Here is a 27,676-nt window from a genome sequence, read left to right on the forward strand (position 1 = left end):
CGTCTTATCACCCGCCCTTTCTCCACAAGTCTCACTCTCCCTCTTTCAAAATGTTTGTCTCAATCTTTTCCAAACGCAGACACAACCCCCAGCTCTGAGGCTCTGTCGCTAGAGTGTACTATTCTGTTATATTATGATAACCCAAAATGTTTGTTTTGGAGGAGGAAGTTCCTGCGAAAAGACATTTAAATGGAAATAATGTCATTTCCCTGTTCACGGCATTCGTTCACTGCCTTGTGAATAACTACTGCAGTAATGAATCCATTCATTCATTTCATGTTACAACTGATTACAGTGTTGCCCACACAAAGACTGAGTTCATTCTGTAACACAGTTCGAATAAAGGCCTGAACAACATATTCTATTATTATGTAAAGCAGTGCAATAACTTGCCAAAATGTTATACATTTAACGTATTATGTCATTTACATATTTTCTATTAACCCATTACATCCTACATAACCTATTAAAGAACCTAGAACCTGGTATCTCAGGATGTAGAGCTGGTCGTCTAGTGATCTAGAGGTTGCTGGTTGGATCCCAGGCTCCTCCTGCTAGCATGCTGTAGTGTCCTTGAGCAAGACACTTAACCCCTCATTGCTCTTGATGGCTGCGTCCGTTGGTGTTTGAATAATTGTAAGTCGCTTTGGATAAAAGTGTCTGCTAAATGTAATGTAATGTAATATAATGAAATGTAAAACATTGTAATAACCTATTCCACAACCTGTTACATTGTAACAATCTTGTGACTTGTTATACCTATGCAATAACCTGCAATAACCTAATACATTGTCATAACATTGTCATAACATTACATAAGTTGTTACATTGTAATAACATGTTGCATAATGTGTGTTTTGCTTCTGTCAGTGTGCTATGAAGTACTACAGTGTGACACTCAATATAAATACAAACAGGAATTTTGTTGCTATTCCGTACAGTAATTGCCCATTTTACATCTTTACATTTTTATAAGCTTTATTTAATTTTCTTTTAAAATTATTAATATTTTGATGTGAGCTTCTGTAAAACCGCCATATTCCTCTGGGGATGAATAAAAACGTGCATCCACGTTGCAAGACGTTTATAACAACACGTGTCATTATTATAGAAAAATTACCAAATGATTGACGTTCTGTAAAGTCATTAGGAAACGTGACGCGATGCCGACACGTTTTATTCTGCTCCAAAGGATTTTCTCAACCTTGAAACTGACATCGGAGACAAATTTGTCTTCAGTCGCATCACACACACACACACACACACGCACACACACACACACACACACGCACACACACACACGATGAACCATCATTTCATGGAGTGATTCAAACAGTTAATCAATAATTCTCCAACAAGTGACAAATGGAGGAAAATGAGCGAATCTGCTGCTCCGTCCCTCCACCCGACCCACACACACACCCACCCACACACACACCCCCACTTCATCTATGAGCAGATACCGTGATAGTTATTCATTTTGTAGCAAAACATCAAGAAATAATGTCACATTTTTTAATAACTTGCCAAAATGTCTTAACTGTGACCGTTATAACAGTGTGATAGCAACACATTTTGTATTGTTTTCTGACCAGGGGTGGACAGGTAACCGGGCCCACCGGGAAAAAACCACCCGGTGGGCCCGGTTACCAGTCCACCCCTGGTGCACCTTGGGGCAGATATCTTTTTAAATTAAAAAAAATAATGATCGTCCAACGGGCGGCCCATGAAGCAGGGACAGCGGCCCATTGGTTCGTTTTCCATACTGACTGGTCCAATCACACTTCTTACGAGGCCCCAGAAGACGCCGGGCATTTTCTGCGATTTGAGATGCAAAATCCAGACATCCTGCGACGGCTTCGATGGTCGGATCCGTTTTTTCGGATTCAGCGTAAAGCCGGCTTGAAGGGCCCCGGCGGCACCAGGCATCAAACCAGTGGAATCACCCACACTTGGCTCCCGCTCCCAGGCAGGACGGTGGGATCGAACGCGCAACCCTAGTGGCGGGGAGACGCCATTGCAGTTCCTTCACTTCGGGATTCAATTGTGATTTTTATTTTAGTCTTTGTTTTTCCGGTGGTGGTGGTGCTGGGGCTGTCATCCAAAACGGGACCAATTCAACGTTTCAATCTCTCCACCTTTTCCCACTCCTCCTCCCTCGTCCTCCTCCTCCCTCCCCTTCCCAGACTTTCCTTGTCACTGTATCTGCCGTCTGCCTCCTCTCTCTCCTACAATGGCTAAATCCCCCTTTATCCCTCATCCAGTCTATCCCTCCAATCTCCCTGTCTGTCTGCCTCTCCCTCTCTCCCTCTCTTTAGAACTCTCTCATCCATGCTGTCTCTTTCATTCCATCTCTCTCTCTCTCTCTCTCTCTCTCTCCGCAAATCCCTCTCTCTGCCTCCCTCCCTCCCGCTCCCTCTCTCTGTGTACCTGAGTCTAAGCCCATGGAAGCCAGGGGCCACGGTGGATTAACTGTAATTGATGCAGTGGATAGGACAAGGGGAAGAGAGGGGTGGAACCAGAGGAAAGGGAGAATGGAGAGAGAAAGAGAGGATGGAGAGGAGTGGGCTTTGGGATGACAAGGTTAATTCTGTTTTTCCCTACCTCCACATCACCTGGCCGCAATTAAACTCATGACAACCTTCCCCTGGGGAAGAGAGAGGGAGAGAGAGAGACCTCCTACATTGAATTTATGTAAAATAATTGACATATTTGTTGTCTATGATTTATCTATGTATTATTATTATTTTTTTGTGCCATTTACAAGTAAATGGTGTTTGCATTGATCAGGGCTCCTTGTGGAGGAACATCACACAGCCAGCGTGGAGCGTGAAAGAGGAGACGGCAGAGTAGTTCTTTGGAAGTGGGAATATTATAGATATAATTCATAATATAAAATGTGTTGTTTGTATTTATTCTGGGATAAATGGATTTTGTTTCTTATGAAGGAAAGACTGGATCACTATATCAACTAGTTTTGCATAGAAATGTTGAGCTGAATAATATCCATATTTCATCTGTTTTGCATATTTTCTATTCATTATTTTACATTATTTACATTAATATTAAATTATAATTTATTATAATATGTGTAATACATTCATATTAAATGATATTTCATAAATATACGAGATCATAAATAATTATATATGTTTTGTTAAATAATATATACACTGTTCTAATTTTTAGTATTGTTATGATATTGTTATTATCACAATGTCTAATATCACAGTCGGTAATATCTTGATTTTACACGACTGTGTAACACACTAAACGTGATGAACGTTTTGTTTCCAATCAACACGTCAGCATCAGATCTTTCCCCGAATTTTTCTTCCTCTTTTCATATTTTTTTTTCCTGCCTCGAAGTAAGTGAAACTACACGACACAAACAAACAACTTGACATTGAACAGCAGACAACCACCTCTCCCTCCCTCCCTCCCTCCCTCCCTCCCTCCACCCATCATTCTTTTGACCCCCGGTCCTGTCCGTCCCACCGGCCAATCAGTAGCCGGATGCTGCATTTACCCACAATCCATCACTCCCTGGATCGGTGACACTCCTCTGTCCCGGGCCTCGTCATCGTTATCTCAGAGCACAACAACAACACAGAGAGAGAGAGAGAGAGAGAGAGAGAGAGAGAAACAAAGGGATGAGGCATTCGGAGAGCGAGAGAGAGGAGAGCTGGAGAAACAAAGAGAGGGAGAGAGAGAGAATTGAGGGGAGATAAGGAATGATTAAAGAGGAAGAAGCAGACGCTGCGAGTTGATCCAGCCACTGCTCCCTCCCACTCTGTGTGCGTGTCCATTGTTCCAACATGGCATCCCAGATGTTACAATTTGGACGCCCCCCCCCCCCCCCCCCCGTCTCTCACTGACTGGTTCCATTATGGGATGAGAGAGAGGGAGAGAGAGACCGAGAGAGAGAGAGAGAGAGAGAGAGACGTTTAAAGGGGCGCTCCACTCTGCGTGGCCCATATTCAGCCACGTAGTCGCCCGCTGCTCTTAGATACATCATATAATAGCGCCGGTGAGATACTAGCGTGTGTCAGATACTAGCGTGTGTCAGATACTAGCGCGGGTCGGATACTAGCGCGGGTCGGATACTAGCGCGGGTCGGATACTAGCGCGGGTCAGATACTAGCGCGGGTCAGATACTAGCACGGGTCAGATACTAGCGCGGGTCAGATACTAGCTCGGGTGAGATACTAGCGCGGGTGAGATACTAGCACGGGTCGTATATTAGCTTGGGGTGGGTCAGATACTGGGGTGGCTCAGGCACTAGTGTGGGTCAGGTACTAGGGTGGGTCAAGTATTAGGGTGGGTCAAATACTAGGGTGGGTCAGGTACAAGGGTGGGTCAGGTATTAGGGTGGGTCAAATACTTGGGTGGGTCAGGTACAAGGGTGGGTCAGGTACTAGGTTCGTCAGGTACTAGAGTGGGTCAGGTACTAGGGGGTGTCAGGTACTAGGGTGGGTCAGGTGCAGAGAACTAGTTTCCGCTAAAGGGATTCATCAAGTATTCAAAATAGGACAAGTAGTGAGAAAGGAGGCTGAAGGAACTACGCCGACGTCGCCCAAGGTGAGGCTCCTCCACCACAAGGCTTCTCCGCCTTCGCAGCACAGGGGTCCTGACCATCCGTCCACGACTGAACTACAGTGAAATTCGGGGTCTGGGGCTTGAGGGACATTTCCTCCACCGACATGTCAGGAGCTCCACACAGCTCCACGTCTTGACTTTGGCCGTAGTTTGCGGATGAAGAGCGACGTCCAGACACGAAACACAGCCTGACCTTCAGGGAGGAGTGAGAGTCAAGCGGTGACTCCTCCTGCTGTTGGTGGTGGAGGTGGAGGTGGTGTTTTCCCCTCCAACCGACGTCCAACCACCAATCCTCTCCCAGTCGTCCGCCATCTTGCCGCACCATTTGTTTGGATTATTCAAGACCCCCCCCCCCACACACACACACTTTAACTCGCATTTAACAAGGTTTTGAGCGAATCAATACTCGAGTACTTTCGGTCCAACACTTAAGCCGACTTTACCCTTTAAAGTAGCGAGGGCGAGATAAAGATGGAGGCAGACGGGGGCGGGGGGCAGGAGTCAAAGGAGAAAGGGCCGTAAAGCAGAGGTGGAAGGTTCGGGCCGGAGACGAAATAGAGTGAAGCTTCCCCTGTCCCGTGCGGTTACCACCGCCGGCAGGAAAAAAACAACAGTGTGGTAATTGGTGGACGGGTCCCTGTTTGACACCAGTCGATGTTCAGGACCAGCAGAGGGCAGTTGACTGAGAAGCTAAGAGGCCGTGAAGAAGAAGAAGAAGAAGAAGAAAAGAAGAAGAAGAAAAGAAGAAGAAGCCACTGCTGCTGCTCGGGAGTCCAACCCAGATCAATAACCTCCTCCTCCCCCTCTCCGGGCTCACACACACACACACACACACACACACACACACACACACACACACACCCCACTGGGAAACATCGGACGGTTGGACGGACATGGATCACCTTACATTTTTAGACTGGATCCCACTTTTAATCTCAGTCACGGTTTGAAACCTCTGATCTGACGACAAGAGGAGATCTAGGACAGAAGGAAGGAGGGATGACGATACGAGGGATGGATGGATGATGTCTTCTCCATCTCGGTCTTCTCCAATAAAAGGTGAAGCTGCAGGGTGTTCTAATGGATTTTATATGAGCTGTCAATCAGGACGCCTCATCATCTCTGAAGGGTGGAGTGACCTTGTGCGTGCGTGTGTGTGCATGTGTGTGTGTGCGTGCGTGTGTGTGCGTGTGTGCGTGTGTGTGCGTGTGTGCGTGTGCGTGTGTGTGTGTGTGTGTGTGTGCGTGTGTGTGTGTGTGCGTGCGTGTGTGTGCGTGTGTGTGTGTGTGTGTGTGCGTGTGTGTGCGTGTGTGTGTGTGTGTGTGTGTGTGTGTGCGTGCGTGTGTGTGCGTGTGTGCGTGTGATTGTGTCTGTGCGTGTGTGTGTGTGTGTGTGTGCGTGTGTGTGTGTGCGTGCGTGTGTGTGCGTGTGTGTGCGTGCGTGTGTGCGTGTGCGTGTGTGTGTGTGCGTGTGTGTGTGTGTGTGTGCGCACGTCGTCCTGTTTGAGGGGGAGGAGCCGTCTCGTTGAAGGTGAAAGTAAAACAATACCATTGATTCAGAACAATTGATTTGACGACGACATTTATTGATTTTTTTGGCTTGCGAGTGGAAAATCTTTTGTGATTTCATTTTATTAATTATTTTCACTGCTCCTGGGTGAATGGAAGTGAGGTTTTAATGCACTAGTATGTGATTAAAATAAAGTTTTCATTTGGAATAAACCAACTTTTTAAATCAATGTTAACTTTTTTAAATGTATTTTGTAATTATTTAAATATTCAACTATGAAAATTAAATTTGTTCCATAATTGTTTTTATATGTACATTAATTTCATTTTTTTGTATTTTACTTTCAGTTAACTATGTCTATTCATTTTGTTTATTTTACTTAGTTTGATTATTATGTAAAAGTCAAATAAGTTAATAGAAAAACCTTTTTTTTTTTTTTTTTCCCAAACTGTTTATTTTTAATTTCCCAAACGTTCTTTAAGTTATTTAAGGTGCCGGTTGCACGCTGATCGAGGCGGGAGAAGAAAAGTAATCTGAGCTCCGCTGCCGGGGTCGTCCATCAAACCACTGAACTTTGGGGGTAAAAGCTCTGATGATGAACAAACACGTTTCGCTGCTCGTGGAAACGCTGCAGAGCTTCAACAATCAACGCCACAATCATCTCCCGGCCGCCGGCGTATCGCCGCGATTCGCCGCTTAACCCCACAGGCCCCGCACAATGGACCCCGAAGTGGCTCCGCCTCGTCTTCATCGAGGAGCTCTTGAGGTGACCCCACATGCACGGCCACGGCCCACGTGCACTAATCGCCGGGAGACAGGTGGGTGGGTGGGGGGACAACAGTGGGAGGACCCCCAGCCCATGGGGGCCCAACGTGTGGCAGCAGAAAAGAAAGGAAGGAAAGTGTGGAGGGGGGTTTGAACGGACGATTTGGAGAAAGAAAAGACACAAATAAAATGCCTACAGAGGTCAAAGGTCACCGTGTTTTTTTTGTTTTTTTTTGTGTCGTTTTTTTTTTTAACCAGAGCGGAAAAGGTGATCGATCGCAGAAGAGAGATTCCAATGGTTTACTTTACGGAACACTCACTCTCTTCTGACGGCGCCGCGAAAGGTTTGTCTCTTTTGCGAGTCCCTTCAGCTCCGAGTCGAATTCTCACAGGAATCAATTATTTCAGGTAAAATTATTTATTTAAGGAGAAACGAGTGTAAACCAGTCACATCCAATGGTGTCAAATGCCTTTCATGCTTTTTTAAAAAAGTTTTTTTAAACATTCATTTTATCCTCGGTTCTTATTTTATGTGTGAGTAGAGATTCACTGCGACACGACAACTCCTCTTCCGGAGCCACTCCTCACTCCAGAGTCATTTCAATGATTTGTTCGAGTCGTGCATCAACAGGGTTTACCGTAAAAGGGGGGGAAGCTCCAGGCGGCATAAAGACCGCGCCCCCTGTGGAACGCCACCGACGGCCCCACGGCGGGTGTCACGGTGCCACCGAGGGCCCCGCGGAGGGTGTCACGGTGCCACCGACGGCCCCACGGCGGGTGTCACGGTGCCACCCGCGGCCCCACGGCGGGTGTTCGTTTCGGCCGGAAGCAAAGTGGATTCCTCTCAGGCAGGCTGATCGACGCCGATGCCGCCCGTTTGGCCTCCGCCTGCTCGGCCTCCGCCGCCCCCCTTGGCCTCCGCCGCCTGCCCCGGCCCAAGGTTTATATTATGGGACGTTGTCGATTTCGCCGTGAAATGCGAAGCCTGCGGATCCCTCCGAGAGTCTGCCGAGCCGCAGGAATAAACTGGACTGGACGCGATATTAGATGTGGCCGTCAGGTCAATAACAAATAGCGAGAAGCGAGGGTCTGATACCAAGTGCCGGACAAACATATCAGATATTAAAGAAAAGGCGGCTTTTTGTTTTGACAGATGACGTCATCCGAGATGTCTGATAGACAACAATGGATGAAATTTCCGTCAAAAAGTCTGCACCGCTTTGGAAAGTCAAAGTAGAGTATATCGACAGTCAACCACGCTCAGCGTTTTCCAGTGAGAATCAGAACACTGACATGTTTTTTTTATTATTATTAATTATTATTATTATTATTATCATCTTTTTCAGTCATCTACAGCTGCCGACCCATGCCTTGTCCTAATTTCCAGCCGATGCTGAACCTCCTGAACCAGATGTGTCCTTCTACCACAGGCGAGGCGTACATGCTTATTACATCATCGCGCAGCACTTTGTTATTAAATATTAAATCAAAACCAGTTAAACCCTCCCAGTGACACGCTGGTACAATCTAACCAGATCAGACAGTGTGGCCATAAAATACAAAAGACGGAGAAAGTAAACATCTGAACCAGGACCTTCCGGGCGTATGGAGGCATTTAGGCTCCAGCGCTGCGCTGCCAGTCATCCGGGTAACCCGGGGCAACGCGACGCTGCCCTGCGCGCCCACGCACGCACTTCAACCCCCATTCAAATTTACCGGCGATAGGACTGTGATTGGATACTTCAAAATGTCTTCATGAAATGGCCAGTGCCCTTCGTCGGGGGTGAGGACAACACGGACTGGCCAAAGCAGAGTTCAATTACTTTGTGTCATTTAAAGCTTTTTATCCTTCATTTTTAAAATGTCGATGTGTTGTATGTTGAGAAGCTACACCCTCTGAGGGGAAGACAAACACTCACTGCTACACTAAGTCATGATATGATACAAGACTGTCAAATATAAATCCTTCTTTGCTGGTAATGATGTTGTGTCTAAATAATTATTTTTCTTAGGCAATATTTTTGGGGGGGGGGGGTGTTTGGGCCATGTTTGGAAAGAAATGGAGCAAACATCCAAAAATAACCGAAACAAAAAACAGACTGAGGCTTTACAATGCCAAACACGTTCAGATTCCGCCTGGGCTGTCTCTAAGCTGCGCTGGCCTGGTGCTCTGAGTCGGGTGTAGTTGCGCCACACAGGGCTGGGGGCGGTGCGCTGTAAGAATAATGGGTGCGGCGATGCCGTGTGAGACCAGATGCTGTCTGGGACTCAGGTCATCGCCGTGGAGTTGAATGCCGTCTCTGAGGAGCGCGACAGCGAAGTGGCGTCGTTTCCTGAACTTTGTGGACGGTTCCAATCGATGGCCGATTGAATGGAAGTGGAACGGGACACAGAGGCCGGGCAGAGATGGAGACAGATGTTTCGAGAGCAAAGTGTATTTTGACCCGTATACGTTAAACGTAAACATGTTCAACACGCGCTGAAGTCACCGTTTACCACAAAGACCCTGAAAAAAATGAAAATAAAAACGTGATGTGAGTTACATTGATCCGCCCCGTCGCACCGTCAGCCGCTCTGGCTCTCTCTTTTTCACCCCTTCCTCCTCGTCTCCAGGTTTAAATCACCATCTAATTAGTGAAATGAATGCAGGGCTCACGCTCGCACCATAAGGTGGTGATCGGAAACATCAGAGTCGTAAACATCTGAACAGCCCCTCCAGACAAGAGGAGGCTGTGACCTCGTTACCGTGACGACCGATCAAACTAACGAGGCATCACTGATGGAGACCCCCCCCCCCCCCCCAACCCCCCCCGGGTGAGGGGCTAACACCGTTACTAGGATGGTCATTTAGAAAGAGACAAACGAGACCAAAGGTACCACTCTGCTGCAGCTTCTCACCCTGCTTGAGGGCGGGGCCATGGGGCAAACGTTTATTATTAACGTTTATAAACATTAAACCCAAATGCTCAACCTACATCATTCTGCCGCGGGTCCGTAAAGTAACATTTTCAATAACTGTAATATGACGTTTTATTTCAAAAATGCTTTTTGCAATCGCCACAGTACATCCAGAGTGTCACGTTTCCTGTCGCAGGTTGCCAGGGCGAAGCGGTGCAACTTCCCGTTCCTAGTCTCTCATGTTAGCGCGGATGGAGTCAAAAGAGCGGGTTTGCCGAAGTACAAATGAGTCAATAAAACTTTTTCTTCCGTACAACATGTAACAAAGTACCCAACTTTAATGTCAGCTTCCTGTTTTCTAAAAGCAAAGTCAGTAAGAAACTAGAAACAGGATGTTGTGTCGGCTGGAAACCTCGCTTTCGTCTTTGAAAAGGAGATTTAAGGTTTAAAGGCCGTAAACGTTTGCAGCTTTTGATTACATGCAACAGTCAACAACATGCAACAGTCAACAACATGCAACAGTCAACAACATGCAACAGTCAACAACATGCAACAGTCAACAACATGCAAGAGTCAACAACATGCAACAGTCAACAACATGCAACAGTCAACAACATGCTACAGTCAACAACATGCAACAGTCAACAACATGCTACAGTCAACAACATGCAACAGTCCACAACATGCAAGAGTCCACAACATGCAACAGTCCACAACATGCTACAGTCAACAACACGCAACAGTCCACAACATTCAACAGTCCACCACAGTGAACCTGCAGCAGAGTGGTGCCTCCCTCAACAGTGGAGCGTATTGTTCAAGATCAAGAGGTTTATTTGTCACATAAACCCCTTGAACCTTGAATATTGAATAATGACTAGTAAACAGAAACAGTAACTAGTTACTGTTAGAATACCAGATACTCCTCCCTGAATGCTCTACTGCTGAGAAACGTATTATGTGCCAGTACGTATTCATCAAATATTGTAATTATTCATATCATAACTATCATATCATAACTATTCCAATTGTTTCTAGTAACTGTTAAATCCTATGGTACTCTGTGTTTGAGATCAAATATCTGCCTCTGACTAGTACAGTATCTATTTCAATTTTAATTAGTGATTAATTAGTGACGAGTGTCTTTTCCACTTGTTAGCAGTAACATTTATTTTTACTGGTAAAAATGTATTTTTCACCCGTCATGAGAAATGACGACTGGAAACTGCTCGTTGATAGTTTGATTTAAAATGTTTGTGTTGTGGTGTGGGGATGGGATGGTTTGAGCAGCAGCCACACCTGACCTGGACCAAGGTGACTGGGTTCAGGGTGGCTGCACACCCGTCGCTCGTTGGTTGGTCTAACAAGCAGCGGCTTAAAAACTCCCATCCTCACACTCTCAGGGGAGGAGTCCTGTCACAACATGGTCCGTCTGCTCCAGGCTTGCTCCACCCAGCCCCCTCTCTACAATAAACTGATGGCTACAACCCATCGTCGTACGTGTCTCTGTGCTGGAGGGCCCTGGAAACGTCACAGGAAAAGGCACAAGCTGTCCAATCTCCAAATTGTTGCAAGAAACATTCCAATCGTTACTAGTCACAATTGGAATAGTTACTGGTATCTAATATATTACTACTAGTACCCGATACATCTTGACTAGTAAAACTTAAATAGTTAGTAGAAACTGTTGGGATGGTATATAATAGTAGATAAAATATAAGTAGTAGTAACTTTTAAAAAGAGACTCGATGGTTATGATGAATAAATGATGGGAACTAACACACATAACAAACATCGAGGGGAAAATACAAAACGTATCACTTGACGTTTCTTACAACGCGTTTCACGGTTTTCAAACGAGTCCGACGACGGCGCAGGTTCTGAAGAGGAAACATCTGCAGACGCCAGAATTTAGATTTACACCCAGAGTCCCCCCTCGCGCCGCCTTCCCGACGCGCACACTTTGGTTGAGACGCTTTCCACAACATCTCCACCGATCTGAGCGGCTCTTCCCTCTCTTCTGTTTTTCTTCTGATGCGTCTTTCCCTCCCGTCTGGCTCACGGAGGACAGTGGCGTCCCCCCCCAAAAAAAAAGAAAAAAAAAAAGAAAACGGCGAAACATGAATTTTGCATTCCGCTCGACACTCTAGCGTCAATTCATCGTTATTGAAAATGAAAAATTCCTCGGATAGAGGAGTTGGAATATTAAATGGGCTCTAAGGGAGAAGTTTCGGCAGAGGAATAAAGGGAAGAGGAAAGTAGGTTACGAAGGAGAAATGTTGGGAGATGAGGCGAGAGAGGGAGTGAGAGTGATGGAGAAAGTAAGAAAAAAAAAAAATGACGAAGAAAAACTTTCCAAGTCCCCGAAAAAACAAGGATGTCAGGTTTAAAGACGAAAAAATAAAAACAGACAGACAAGCAGGTACAACTCAGCTCATCACACACAAATGGAGACAATGATGGAGGGAACAAAGGAGGGAGACGGAGAGAGAGGGAGACAGCTCCAGTCGGGAAATGTTCCACAACACGACATTCAGAAAGTACAAAGCTTCACGGGTGGCGAGTTCAGCAAAAAACAGAAAGAGAAAAATGAGGTTTGTCAAAGTGAGAGGGAGAGAGAGAGAGAGAGAGAGGGGGACTTTGCTGAACTGCTGGGATCATTATGGGATGCGTGTTATTGTTGATAAACCGTCACACAAATCGTCGCCATTAAAATCTTGAATTTTCTCTTGTTTTTACCTGACAGCCTTATTTGCCTCGTCCCAATCTGATGAAAACGTTGCGTTCATGGCGACACTTCCGAAACCGCCTTAAAACTCAGACAAGATCGGGACAGAAACATGATTGATGATTGGGGAATCGACCCATCTCGCAAAATGATTGTGATGCGCCCAAATAATTGCGATAGGGTAGATGATGAAATGATTGTGTCAGAGCGCCAGCCTGCGGGGAGGGAGGGAGGGAAGGGAGGGAGGAAGGAAGGAAGGAAGGAAGGAAGGAAGGAAGGAAGCCTTTGTCCTACTTGTCCACATGTAAATGCAATAGTTCGGAAAACGCATTTTCCCCCGCCTGGTTTAAATACGATGCACAACACTCACACAAGCATTCCAGGCCAGCAGGGGGCGACAACATCTGATCGAACTTGATGTCCAGCACCACAGAAGCACATGGGAGCGTGTTGAGCTCCCTCCTGATATTCAAAAGACGAATTCAGGGACGCCGTCCCTCCAGCCCCGGTAGACGCGTCAACTTTTAATGGCGCGCCGCGCACGGCAGAAAGGGCGTCGGCCGGCGCTGGCGGGCTCCCGACGCATGCGCAGATGCGTGAGTCGAGGTCCTGACGCCAGCGTTTTCCAGAGCGCCCGTTTGACGCCCTCCACATGACTCCACGGAAAAGGAAGAGCTTTGAAAAGCCTTCACCTTGGAAGGCCTTTCCCAAAAGCCTCGTTTGCCCAGCTCTTAAAATGCCGCTTGCGTGGGCGGGGCCAAAACGCAGAGAAAAAACTACGTTTTAAAAAATATCCGTAAACAAGTGGACTGAGCCTGAGAATGACCTGACTAAGCATTATCTTCTGATAACTTGACCTTTTTTTTTGCGGAATTCCCCATTTCCTCGCCCCGCCACCAAAGGACTCCGGCATCAGTCGTCAGCACACGCAGACATTCCATGTGAGAGGAAAACTCTGGGGTCGTTTTTTGTTTTTTTTTAACTTAACTTTATTCTTCCGATCATTGGGAGCCGACCTGAGTGATGGGCGTCAGAATCTTGAGAGCGGCCCGAGCTTCAGCCGAGTTGCGCCTCGGTTTTCCAGAATGCGGGATGGAGTTATTATTAAGCCGTATTTCTTTCCACTCAGCCAAGCAGGTGGATTGTGTTTCCTCGAGACAGCAACGTGCAGATACGACGCCGCTCAGCAACAGGCAACGCACGTCGGACACCGCCATGCAAACGACATCAAAGGGCCGTGCGATGCTCAGCTTGACCGGGGCTGAGGTCGACGGCACTAAGATCAGTACGAAGGCATCACTGGCGTCCGTTTCTACTCAGACCTCGGGGAGAGTCCACGAAGTCGACGAGAGCAGGGACGCCCCAAAAGATCTTCAAGCAGGCACCTCACATTGGGAGACTTTTTCCCGTCCCAGTAGTGCGCACGCACACACACACACACACACACACACACACACACACACACACACGCACACTATAGGATGTCAGATGACTGGGGATGAGCCGTCTTGGCGTTCCAGCACATACTATAGGACTTGAGATAACGTCAAAGCAGACCGGATGTCCTGTCCGGAATGATCACCGGATCAGCCTCAATGACCCTTAAGACGAGGGATTTCCTCATGACTCCCAAGATCTTAAACATGTGTCTGGGACCCTGGAATCTTATCGAAAGTCCTTTGGTGTAAACGAGGAAATGGACTCCAGAGGTCCATCTGCTCGGAGGACGCGGCGTTGTACTGGAGAATGATGAAGTACAGCACACTAGCCTCGATGAATCCAAACCTTATTTGACCTACTCTCATAAAAGCATGTTTCATGTTGCATTGGTTGTACAATCCTTCAAGCTGCTTGAAACGTTTATAAAACAAAAAAAAACAAAAACCTTTTGATTCCCGGCTTTGATGCAGCGATTCATTTGGAACCTTTTAGAAAGATATGTCCTGTGACATGGTGTTTATGTCAGATCCTCTTTCAAAAAAAACAAATCTAATTAGAGTGGAGTCGGCGAGCATCCCCGCGGTGCGTTGTGCGCCGTCTTCCTGCCAGCGCCCGGGCTATTGCTGCCGCCATGTGCGAGGCGTTCCCGGAGGCTGTGGCCCTCAGAGGGAGGCGGGTGGAGCTTCCCCGTGCCCTTCATCGAAGCGCCGCTTCAAGGAAAGTCAAACCCTGCACAAGGTTCCCATGATGAGGGACGAGGGAACCGGAGCAGCTGATGGAGCGGGGTTCAATCCAAGATGGCCGACCGAGGGGCCCCCAGTCCCTAAACCTCCATAACGCTTGACTGTTCATTTGTGTTATTTATTCACGTTCTGCACATTTGAAAGCCAGGAAATACGTGGAAAACAGGTTTTTTTTTTTTTTTTTACAAAGCATTACTACTTATTAATATGTAACTGCTGTAATAATTTAGTAATTACCTAGTAATAACGTATACCTTATATCTACCTACTGAATACCTGAACTATATCCTGTGCACTTGTAAATTCTTAATTTATTTATAATTTCATGTTTATATATATAGAAACACACACAGATATACACACACAAATTACTTTGATATTTGTCAATATACATACAGTTGTCAGGTACAGAACACTTTTATCTTTACTGCTTATTTGTTCCCATGTGTGCTGCTGTAACGCTGTCATGTCCCATAAAGTGTCCATCAGTTTATTGTATTTTAAAATATCCCTCCTTTCGGTAAATGGTTTATTGTATTTTCGGCCGACGTGTAATTAGAAACGTTAAAGTACACACAGACACACACAACACATGTTGTCTTATGCAACCTCTGCGTGCATGTACGCAGCAAGTCTCTGTGCATGTTCCGGTTCTGTTTTTTATATTTGTCAATCTTTACCAAGACAAATTCCTAGGAAATAAAGATCATATATACATACACACACGTATTTCCTCCATAAATTGATAAATGCACATATATAGAATATATACAACAAACCTCTGTATCAACATTGTATAAATATATTTATATACATGACAGATGGACTAATTGTGAGTCGCTATGGCCAAACACGTATGCTGAAAGGGTTTTCCACATCATTAAATGCAAATTATATCACACACACACACACACACACACACACACACACACACACACACACACACACACACACACACACACACACACACACACACACACACACACACACACACACACACACACAGACCATTAAAGCCAGTGTTCCACAGCCAGTGAAGACAGTAAATCCTGGTCTTGTGTCCTGGACAGACAGCGTGAGGTGGGACGCAGCGTACTGATGGATGTCTGGACCACATGGAGGTGTATAATTAGGGTCTGTGTGTCTGTGTGTGTCTGTGTGTGAGTGTGTGTGTGTGTGTGTAGGGGGGGGGGGGGGTGTCGGGGTGAAGGGTGAAAGGCTATAAAGGAACAACACAGCACTGTCATGGCTAACGTACTGCTACATAAATTGACGTACACCATCACCCAAGTCACTGGAGGAAACGTCCCCTAGTGGTGAGAAATTCCAGAATTTGCGTCGAGTTGACGTGAACTGTCACAATCCGTCATTTTTCTAATTGTTGGTTTAAGCAATTTTCAGAAGGAATTAACCACCATGTTTATAGTACAGTTAATATATATAGTTAGTATAGTTAATGTTTTGTTGGACTTTTTACTCAACTAACTTAGTGAAGGTGTTAAACCTGTAAGACATTGAAATTATTTTCAGTCAACATTTATGTAGCTATAAATTACATATTAAATAGACCATCGATTCAAAATTCACTGATAAAATATGTCTTGGGAGAGTTTGCCTCACACCCGTCTCCGTCTTATTGAGGAAGCTCCACATATCAATCAACCTGGGAGGGATCCGTTTTCAAGATCCCAACAATATATATATATATATATATATATATATATTATATATATATAATATATATATATATATTAACCAATGTGTGGACAATATGTATTTGTTTGCCTTTATATAAAGACTAGTTATGTTGTCAAATAAATAACACATTTTAATTTTCAATAAAACATTTGCAATTTTAAACTTTCACCTCATTTTTGACACAACACAAGACAATTCATTCAAAATTCACTTCTTAAACACGTTGAGACCCATTAGGAGAAAGGCTCCGCCGCTAGCGCCGTCAAGATTGAGCGTGTGGTGGGATCCACCAGGGGGCGTCATCGGTTGGACACCTCGCCGACATCACGTGTCTCGCCATTTTATCCGCCTCCCATTCGCGTGCGGCCCTCCCCGAAACTCAGCATGGCATTTGATTGGTCAATGACTGAGTGAGTTGCCCGCTCCCTAGTGTTGAGAAATTGGTACTTCAGTTCTATGCGTTCCATCATATGTAGACTTTGGTAAAAAAAAACTGTCTATAAATATTTCCATCCCTTGAATTTAATAACCCGGATTCCGCCATTGTGGTTGGAAGTATCGGCTATTTGTGTCGTTTGAAAATATTCTGCAGACAAAGTACAACGACTGAGGACTCAGGGCTGAGACATCAAGTAGAACCTTATGCAACCGGGGAGACCCGTTCACATTGAACACCAAGTCAAAGAAGTCGTCTGGTGCACGTTGTGAGGCGTGGCCCGCTAAGTGCCAATGAAACAGGAAGGACGGGACTCAGTGGCTCATTTTCCAAAGGTTGGACAGAATGGCGGACGTTTTCTATCGGTTATTTTCTATAGATCGAGAAGACAATGACGTGTATCGTATGCATCCCAATTGCAACCGATATCGTCCTTGACGTCCGTAAGCCGCCAGCCAGATCACCGCCCTGCTCCAAGGACGCGTTAGGCACCGTCCCACAAGTTACACAATAGGCTTCTCAAGGTGCATGCTTTTGACCGCAGGACTTTTTAACCAGCAATCACATGAGACACCTTATGGAAGAAAAGCTTCATGTAACACACTGTTTCGTATCTAAGGGGGTTCCCAAACTGGGGCCCGCAGGCCCCCGAGGAACAAATCCCTCCCTAAGGAATTCAAGGGGAGAAATCAAAATTATTACTGCATACATGTAACTATGGTGGCTTGTTTACGGTGAAACTGTAATTAAATGAAATACATTTTTATAACGATTTTGTGTTTCTGCTCTCCATAATGAAAGAACAGTTTTCCTCAGTGCACTGCTTTTTAAATAAATAAAAACTATATAAAAATAAATAAATAAATAAATAAAACAAAAAATCTAAAAATTTGAGTGGGTCAAATTTGAGTACTAAATAAAAATTTATCGCGATTCATCCCAATGAATTATTTTGATCGCTCGTCAGTCCTGATTCAAACATAACAATCCGTCCTTTTGTCCCCGGCAGTCGTGCCTTCATCTTGATCTCCTTTATCCGTTTAGACGTCGGGCTGCAGAGCGGCGGCTCAACACAAACAACTCACAAAGAGCGGCGCAACAATCGCAATTAGGAGCCGCAGCTAAACAGACGAATCTCATCGGAGAGACCTAATTAAAATTTCAGAGGAGCCCGATGATATCACAGGACGATAAGAAACAACACCGGCTTTCTGTTTTCCTTCTTTTTGCGTGCGCTTTGCCGACTCCCCAGCGCGGCTTTGTTTGCCCTTCTAGTGTGTGTGTGTGTGTGTGCACGGCCAAGGCCCGCGGTGATAATCCCATTCCCCTCCGTACAACAACAGGGCCGTGATCACACGCGCGCACACACACACACACACACACACACACACACACATACACATACACATACACATACACATACACATACACACACACACACACACACACACACACAGTGTAATTAGACACTGCAGCTAAGCGCCCTGATGAGGCCGGCATCTGGCACCGATGCAAAGCGATAGCGGGCGTTGCCGACAGAGAGGGAAAGGTGTCGGTGCGATGGAGATGGAGGGGTGACGGAGATGGAGGGGTGATGGACGTTGGAGGCTCAGAAAAGAGGACAATAATTAAGATGGAGAGAGCGAGAGGTGTAGACAACAAGCTAAGTGGAGTCTGGTGGACTGTTATTGTCGAATCGGCCGCGTCAGCTCTGCAGGCGAACTACATGATCGACTACCGAGTGATTCTATGGTGAGGACAGAATGGAGAGAATTATGGGATGGGGGAATTCTTGAGGGAGGGAGAGACATCACAGACAGATGGAGATGCAGAGATAGCGAGAGAGGGTGAGGAGCAGAGCGGCCCTGCCTGCAGCTGCATGGCTGCAGAGCAGCGGCTTCACAGACCTTATGTTAATCTGAATTATTGCTGTGAAATGGGAATTTGGGGGTTTGTCACAGGGCGGAATGGCAGAGACGCCGTGAAAACAGCTGCTCGGCCACTCGGTACCAAGCTCCAGGGATGGTGCTTGCTCGTCACCTTGCAGGCCGTTGGCAATTTTCAGGAAGGGGGTTTCACAATCTACTGGGAGCATGGAGTCGGACCTCTCTCCTTGGTCTGAGAGGCTTCAGAGGGGTGGAGCAGGTCGGGGGTCGGCGTTTAGCTGGAGGGATGAAACATGGGTGTTATTGGATGTTTCTACTTTACCGCCATTGGAAGTGACATCTCGCCCTCAGGAAACAAAATGGCTTTTTTTTACGTCTACGCCAAGGAAGGACCGCCAACCCCTTCATCGTATGGGGCGAGCGACTCAATGAGCTCAATGGGACGGTGACGTGGTACGACCGTGGAGCATCGAGAACCGTCTGCAGTTCAGAAAACTGTATTACTTCACTGAGGGACAACAGGCGATAAACACAATTCCAGACAACCATTCCATGCAACTTCCCTCCGGGGATTAATAAAGTATTTATACGTCAGTCTCTCAATCAGCCCGGCTACCTCCCTCATCCATCCGTCCGACAGCGAAGGCGGCTGATGTATGTCTTTTAAAAACCCAAACCCGGTCGGATCTGGACCCCGACAGCGCAGCGCGACGCCCGTCCTGAATACTACATGACAGGAGAGCCGCTCCAACATCACCGTGGAGGGAAGGGGTGATGCGAGATAAGGGGGGGGGGGGGGGAGCGGCCACTCCATCTAACCCAGATAATGATGTGCCATGGGGGAGGAGGGAGGGATCAACATGAACCCAGAGTGGAATGTTAAATGACCGTCTGAAGGTCAACACGCTGAGTGGGTTAGTACAACACACTGGAGTGAGAGGGAAACGGGGGAGTAAAAAGATGGAGAGAGAGGAGTAGTGTGGAGGACGGGAAGAAGATAAGGAATGAAGGAAGCATGAAAAAAGGTCGGATGAAAGGAAAAAAAAAAGGAGTGGGGATTAACTGAGGACCCTGCAAGAGTCAGCCAGAGAGACAGGCAGACAGAGGGATGGATGGTCAGGTAGAGAGAGCGACAGGGAGACAGAGGTATGGATGTCATGTAGACGGAGTGACAGGTAGACAATTGATAGATGGTCAGGCAGACAGGGGGATGGATGATCAGGCAGACAGAGGGATGGATGATCAGGCAGACAGAGGGATGGATGGTCAGGTAGACAGAGGGATGGATGGTCAGGTAGACAGAGGGATGGATGGTCAGGCAGACAGAGGGATGGATGATCAGGCAGACAGCGCGACAGAGATGGACAGACAGACAAAGAGACAGAGACAACGACAGACTGATAGAGCGAAACAAGGTCAGATAGTGACATAAAGAACGCCTGTCAGAGCAGCGGTCAAAGAGATAGACAGCCAGAGAGACAGATATACAGACAGAGAGACAGAAAAACAGATATACAGAGCGACAGGCAGGGTATAGATGTTCAGACAGAGCGACTAACGACGCGACAGACACCCAGATATACAGGCAGAGCAACACAGACAGATATGCGAAACCATAAATGATGGATGGAGTGAGAAACGAGGAAGCAGCGAGCGGCGCAGACGAAGGGGAGCAGGGTGGTGTGGTTGTGTGGCCCTTCTGCAAAACCCCCACTCGGCCCTTTAACACAAAAACCTCCATACTACGCTGACACAGCATCGACGGCTGGACACACACACACAAACACACACAGACACACACACATGGTCCTGTATCGACAACAATCACACATTTTCAAGGTCCCATTGTAACGTAGCATCACTTTGTGCTGTCGCTCGTCTTCAAATCAGCATTACGTCTAAAACAGGTTACCTTTTTCCGAGTTTCCATTGAACGCAGCATTGGCTCATGTAATGACGCAGTGACGTGAGTTTTCCTGAGTCCTGATGACACGCAGAATTACTTATACAAGGATAAACTTGTTGCGTGTTATGACTTAATCCTCAAAGTGAGAAGGTGTCTGTCTACTTCCTGTCAGGTCCCTGTCTACTTCCTGTAGTCCACAGAGTCCTGCCTCAGGGTGTCTCTGTGGAAGGAAATCACTCCGTGTGGAAGTTCCCAGCAACACGGTTCCATTCAAACGGATTCAACACTGCGAGTCCCTCAGAGGCATTTTATCAACTTTTTTAACTTTTGGGACTAAAATAAAACAGACACGATTCGGATCCGTTGCTCTGGAGCTGCAAACTAACTCCATATGTTAGGTCACAAACACGGAATTCATTTTGGATTTTTTTTTTGACTCACTTTTTTGATCCAATGATGCAAAATGAGAAGGGACATGGCACCGGGTTCGATGGAACACAATGCGTTTAAATTGACAAAAAGTGCAAAATAATAAAATATCAAACGAAAATCCCCGCCCACGTCAAGCAGGCAAGACCACACTCACTAACCACTACAGAGCGATGCAATCTACACACGATGTGAATGGACGTTCAGGGCCACAACCTGCACATTTATAAGCAATTGGATGATGATGTCACAAAGTGTCTTACTCCACAGACTCACCTTGCTGCACCAGCCGACTGGGAACCTTGGCGTGCGGGCTGGACCCCTAAAAAATGAATTTGTTCCAATTTCTGCATCGATTTGAAAATTGTATTATTATCATATCATATAACTGACGTTGGCAACAATTATCATTATGTATTAAATGTCAACATATTGATCGAGAGAGAATCGTATCCGGAGCCGTCTCATCGATACCGAATTGGATCGTGACTCTTTGCGCCAAAATTAGTGACGAGTTGTTCAGCTCTTTGCGAGTGATTCAGTCAAATTATTTGTTAATTTGCTTTTTGCTTCCTTCCAGTCGGTGCAAGGAGCCAGAAGAGTTGGTTTGGCTCCGAGTTGTGCACGGAATTCGCGCAAGAATCATCGAATTCCATGGCCTTTCTTTGGATAGAATGCAAAGTGTCCATCAGTCATGTTCAATATGAATTCTCTCATGACGACTCCTGTTTTCCACATTTACTGACTCTTCCGTGGACGAGTAGAGGACGGAAGGAATGACTCTTTTTCGGAGTCATTTAACACAATCCCTTCCCTGTGGACGAATCGCTGGCGAGTCACCCGTCGCGGCTCGGATGGCACGACTCCGCCCTGGCTGCCGGTGTTTCCCGGCGAGGGAGAGACGGCGTCCTCCCGGCCGGCGCAGGGCCGACGCGCGCTCGTTTGGTTGTGAAAAGATGGGATGAATTATTCAGTGGTGACCTTCAGACAGCCTCAAAGACAAAGGTCAAGAAGCCTCATTCTGCGTCAAGCAGCAGCAATCACACCAACACCGACTCCGTTGCGCGACCTCTGGATGAAGCCCGACGCCGACACCTCCAAATAAAACCACTTAACTCTGTGGCGCTAGCGAGCGGCTCCCTCTTGGCTTCGTTATTTCCCTTCTCCCGTTGCTTTTGATGTACAACTTACCAGCTCAATAAATAAACTTTTTTTTTTTCCCCTCTCAGATGTTTGGCATGAGAAAGCGTCTCCCAGCGCAACGCGGCAAATAAGAGTCAAACCAGGATCGTGTGGGTTCACGACTTTTATTTGCTGTACGAGCTCGATGCTTCACTGTCCCACAGCTTGAGTTACTTTGGTGACGGAAGGGTTGTTTTGGGGCTACGTCCTGACACCTGTCTCTGCAGGTGTCTGGGCTATGCAGCAGCTATATAAATACTACATATTATGGTGCCACCTGTATGATATTACTTCCATAATCACAATAGAAAGAAATGATGTTGACCCGGCGCTGCGCAATCCTGGGAACAATGGCTGGGTTGACAGCTGTGTTTTAGGTACCAGATTAGTACATGCCAAACAAAAAAAAAAAAAAGGTATATACACAGTATATATTTATATATATATGCATGCATTGGGGATGGTAGCTCAGGAGGTAGAGCTGGTCGTCTAGTGATCTAAAGGTTGCTGGTTGGATCCCAGGCTCCTCCTGCTAGCATGCTGTAGTGTCCTTGAGCAAGACACTTAACCCCTAATTGCTCCTGATGGCTGCGTCCGTCGGTGTTTGAATAATTGTAAGTTGCTTTGGATAAAAGCGTCTGATCAATGTAATGTTATATATATATATATATATATATTTTTTTTTTTTTATTAGATTATTTTTTTTTTTGCATTTATTTTCACATTCATGCACTGCCAAGAGAATGTAAATAAATAAAAAGATAAATACATATATAACCCCCCCCCCCCAAACAAAAGAGTCATGTTTTATATCAGTTTAGGAACCAGATTCTTTCAGATTTGTCATTTATTCGACCCTATCATGCACTGCTAAAACAATATAGATATGTACTGTATCAACTAAAAAATGCCCCATTTTTATATCATTATATATTTACACTGGAGAATGGCTTGGTCCCGCTTCTAACAGTGAGGACAACTTGAACGGAGGACAAATCCTTCTCTTTCCTAAACCCTAAATAACATAAAGAACGCCTCTCGTCACTCGTCTTGAATCTGGCACCACCCGAAGCGACGGACGAAACCTGAAACCTAAATGCTTTCTGTGCAGATCCAATCTACATGGTTTCAGCAAACAGGACACGCCAACAATGCGCCTGTGGACTCGTGTAAATAGGATTTGTCAAACAAGCGACACGGAAAAGCAAACATGGTGGAAAAAAATAAATAAACACAGATCAGGCTGCTAAAGATAGGAGGGAAACACATGGAACCCCAGATATATCAGTTTGCAGAAGCTGTTTTCTAAGTGGCCGACAGCTCACTGAGAAAGACCTAGTTTATTAGTTTGTGGTGTGTATTAGTACATTTGATTTTCTGTTTTAAGAAGAAAATGGTCCATTTTGGGAATTCAAGTATCATGTGTTGTGGCTGGTTGCAGGGAAATGCAGATGCAGCTCTACGGGTTTCTGTCAATTTTTGCACAGTAATGTTCTCATGTTTATCAAGTACCCACTTGATTTACATACACTGTATATGCAAACATGAAGGGACATATGCATACATAAAAATGTGCATGTTCGCAGAGGAATCCTTGTAAATTTCATAATAAAAATAGTCACCCGTCCCATGTACAGTGGAGCTTTGTGCAGGATTAGTCTCTGGTAATTGAGAAAGCAGCAGCGCTTCCACTCATCCCTTTAGCATGCTGCACCACCGCTTCTATAGTAATATGTCCAAAAGGGACCGAAACATGGTTCAGACCCCACACAGTAATCTTTGAAAAAATAACCGAGAAAACTCTGCCTCTCTGCTCCGACATTGAACGGGTATTCCGCCGTCGTCGGCGGAGCCCGGAGAAATGAGATTTGCACGGCTTCCGGAGTATTTTTTGAGAATAATAATAAGTGCGCCAACCCATTTGTAACACCGGCGCATGAGTGGGATAGGAAAAACACTTTGTCTATTTACAGTGTAATTAATGTCTGTTTTTCTCCTCCGACGTGAGGAGGAACGATTGACCCAAAGGAAGATATTAAAGGAGAGATAACCATCAGTAATTGGATACACAGTGAAGAAAAATGGATCATGAGCGTCGACGAGACAACAATGCCAAAAACAACCATCGAGCCCTTTCCCCTGTCCACCCTTCACATAGACTCCTGGAGTTGGACTCCCTAAAAAAACAAAACAAAAAAAAAATGTTCCTCATCAGGACGTCGGTGCATTCCACCGTGATCCCTCCATCGCTCCACGTCCGCCTCCGAGACTCCAGCAACAGCAACGATTGCTGAAATAGGACTCGTGGGGCTTTACCTCAGCGAGCCCTCATTTGCGACGGGCCTGTTTGAGTGGGACACGAAGCAAAGGCCCGCGAGGGGAGGCAGCGCCGCCCGTCTAGGTCGCCGTCTCGGCACTGATGCTTACGCTCCGTCAACAGGCAGCGGTCTCTGGTTTGGAGTGAAGCAGTTTCTCGCGGCGCCTGGGCACTGAAAGGCGGCAGGCCTGGTTTGTGTCGCCTTAGTGGGTGGGTCTTCGGGGACTCCCTAACCCAATCAGTTAAACATCTGTGTGTAAAACAGTTGATGTACACAAACACCATGTTGACAGCATGCGCTGTGCTACACTGAGCTAAGATGAGGAGACACCAAAGCGATTGATTTGACGTGATTTCACGTCGTGTTTCAGTCGTCACACTTCAGCACATCCAACACAATGGAAACACAAAACTCCCAAAGTCATGAGAGACGAACGTTGTTTTCTCTCAGGTTCTGGTCACTGCACAAAACAAAGCTTCATTGAAAGGCCCATCGACTCCACATTCACAGACAATAATACATGCTGGTCCATAGACAGGTCTACGGTGAAGTGAAAGGACGGAAGTAGACATGGCGGTCTATGATGTAATAAATTAAAGGATAGAAGCAGACATGGCGGTCTATGATGTAATAAATTAAAGGATAGAAGCAGACATGGCGGTCTATGATGTAATAAATTAAAGGACATTAGCAGACATGGCGGTCTATGATGTAATTAATGAAAGGATAGAAGCAGACATGGCGGTCTATGATGTAATAAATGAAAGGATAGAAGCAGACATGGCGGTCTATGATGTAATAAATTAAAGGACATTAGCAGACATGGCGGTCTATGATGTAATAAATGAAAGGATAGAAGTAGACATGGCGGTCTATGATGTAATAAATTAAAGGATAGAAGTAGACATGGCGGTCTATGATGTAATTAATGAAAGGATAGAAGCAGACATGGCGGTCTATGATGTAATAAATTAAAGGATAGAAGCAGACATGGCGGTCTATGATGTAATAAATTAAAGGATAGAAGCAGACATGGCGGTCTATGATGTAATAAATTAAAGGACATTAGCAGACATGGCGGTCTATGATGTAATTAATGAAAGGATAGAAGCAGACATGGCGGTCTATGATGTAATAAATGAAAGGATAGAAGCAGACATGGCGGTCTATGATGTAATAAATTAAAGGACATTAGCAGACATGGCGGTCTATGATGTAATTAATGAAAGGATAGAAGCAGACATGGCGGTCTATGATGTAATAAATTAAAGGACATTAGCAGACATGGCGGTCTATGATGTAATAAATGAAAGGATAGAAGTAGACATGGTTGTCTATGATGTAATAAATTAAAGGATAGAAGTAGACATGGCGGTCTATGATGTAATTAATGAAAGGATAGAAGCAGACATGGCGGTCTATGATGTAATAAATTAAAGGATAGAAGCAGACATGGCGGTCTATGATGTAATAAATTAAAGGATAGAAGCAGACATGGCGGTCTATGATGTAATAAATGAAAGGACATTAGCAGACATGGCGGTATATGATGTAATAAATGAAAGGATAGAAGCAGACATGGCGGTCTATGATGTAATAAATGAAAGGACATTAGCAGACATGGCGGTATATGATGTAATAAATGAAAGGATAGAAGCAGACATGGCGGTCTATGATGTAATAAATTAAGGACGTTAGTAGACATGGCGGTTTATGATGTAATAAATGAAAGGATAGAAGCAGACATGGCGGTCTATGATATAATAAATTAAAGGATAGAAGTAGACATGGCAGTCTATGATGTAATAAATTAAAGGATAGAAGTAGACATGGCAGTCTATGTGGTAATAAATGAAAGGATAGAAGCAGACATGGCGGTCTATGATGTAATAAATTAAGGACGTTAGTAGACATGGCGGTTCATGATGTAATAAATGAAAGGATAGAAGCAGACATGGGGGTCAATGATGTAATAAATTAAAGTATAGAAGTAGACATGGCGGATGGTTCCAGAAAAAGAAAAAGGGTTTGACTCACCGAGTTGAATATTTAGTGTTGATTTGTCTTGGTTGGTTGCAGACAGTGTGAACTGATTAAACATTGTATTATTATTATTATTATCAATATTATTAATAATAACAATTATATAATAACAAATAATAATAATAATATAATAATAATAATAATAATAATAATAATAATGATAATAATAATAATAATAATAATAATAATAATAATAATAATAATGATAATAATAATAATAATAATAATAATAATAATAATCAGCATCATCATAAAGACCATTTGTCTTATAGTACAAACATGTGAACAAACATTCTGAAACTGATGCAGCTGCAGGTCGTCCCCTCATCAGAGTTTGACCTTTGACCTGGAAAACACGTCGACTGAATCGAATATTTATCTGTTGGCAAAAGTAAAAAGTCCAAAATACAGTTTGAAAATCAATAAATAAAGTTTTTAGGGTGTTTTTATTTCCAACAAATCGATATTGAATATATGAATGGTATATTAACACTGCAAAGTATAAAAAACAGTTTGTTACCCGGTGAGACGAGAACAAGTCACATACAGATGAAAAAAAACCCAATAATAAAATAATAATAATTATAATAATAATAATAATACAAACTGAAATGTAGCCAGTAGAAGTCTCAATATTAAATATTTGGTTTCTATAATCAAATATAGATTTAGATATTTTTTGTTTTAGGAATGTGTGTGTGTGTGTGTGTGTGTGTGTGTGTGTGTGTGTGTGTGTGTGTGTGTGTGTGTGTGGGTTTAAGAACATAGTTTGGGAACAACTTTCTGTTTGCTTCTGGCTTTCTCTCTATTCTGTATTTGACACAAAGCAGCCACACACATACACACACACACAGACACACACACACACACACTCACACACACACACACACACACACACACACAGTGAAACGTGCAGGCATGCAAAATGTGTTGTTTGTTTTGTTTTTTTCCTGCAGCGTTCCACTCGTCCTCTGAGAACAGACAGAGCAGACACTCGACCTTTCCACCCGACGGAGTTGACCCCAGACGCCCGCTGCTTATATTTATGTCGTAAAGAGTGTGTGTGTGTGTGTCTGTGTGTGTGTGTGTGTGTGTG

The sequence above is a fragment of the Zeus faber genome (genome assembly GCF_960531495.2).
Source record: "Zeus faber genome assembly, chromosome: 18".
Taxonomy (NCBI): Eukaryota; Metazoa; Chordata; class Actinopteri; order Zeiformes; family Zeidae; genus Zeus; species Zeus faber.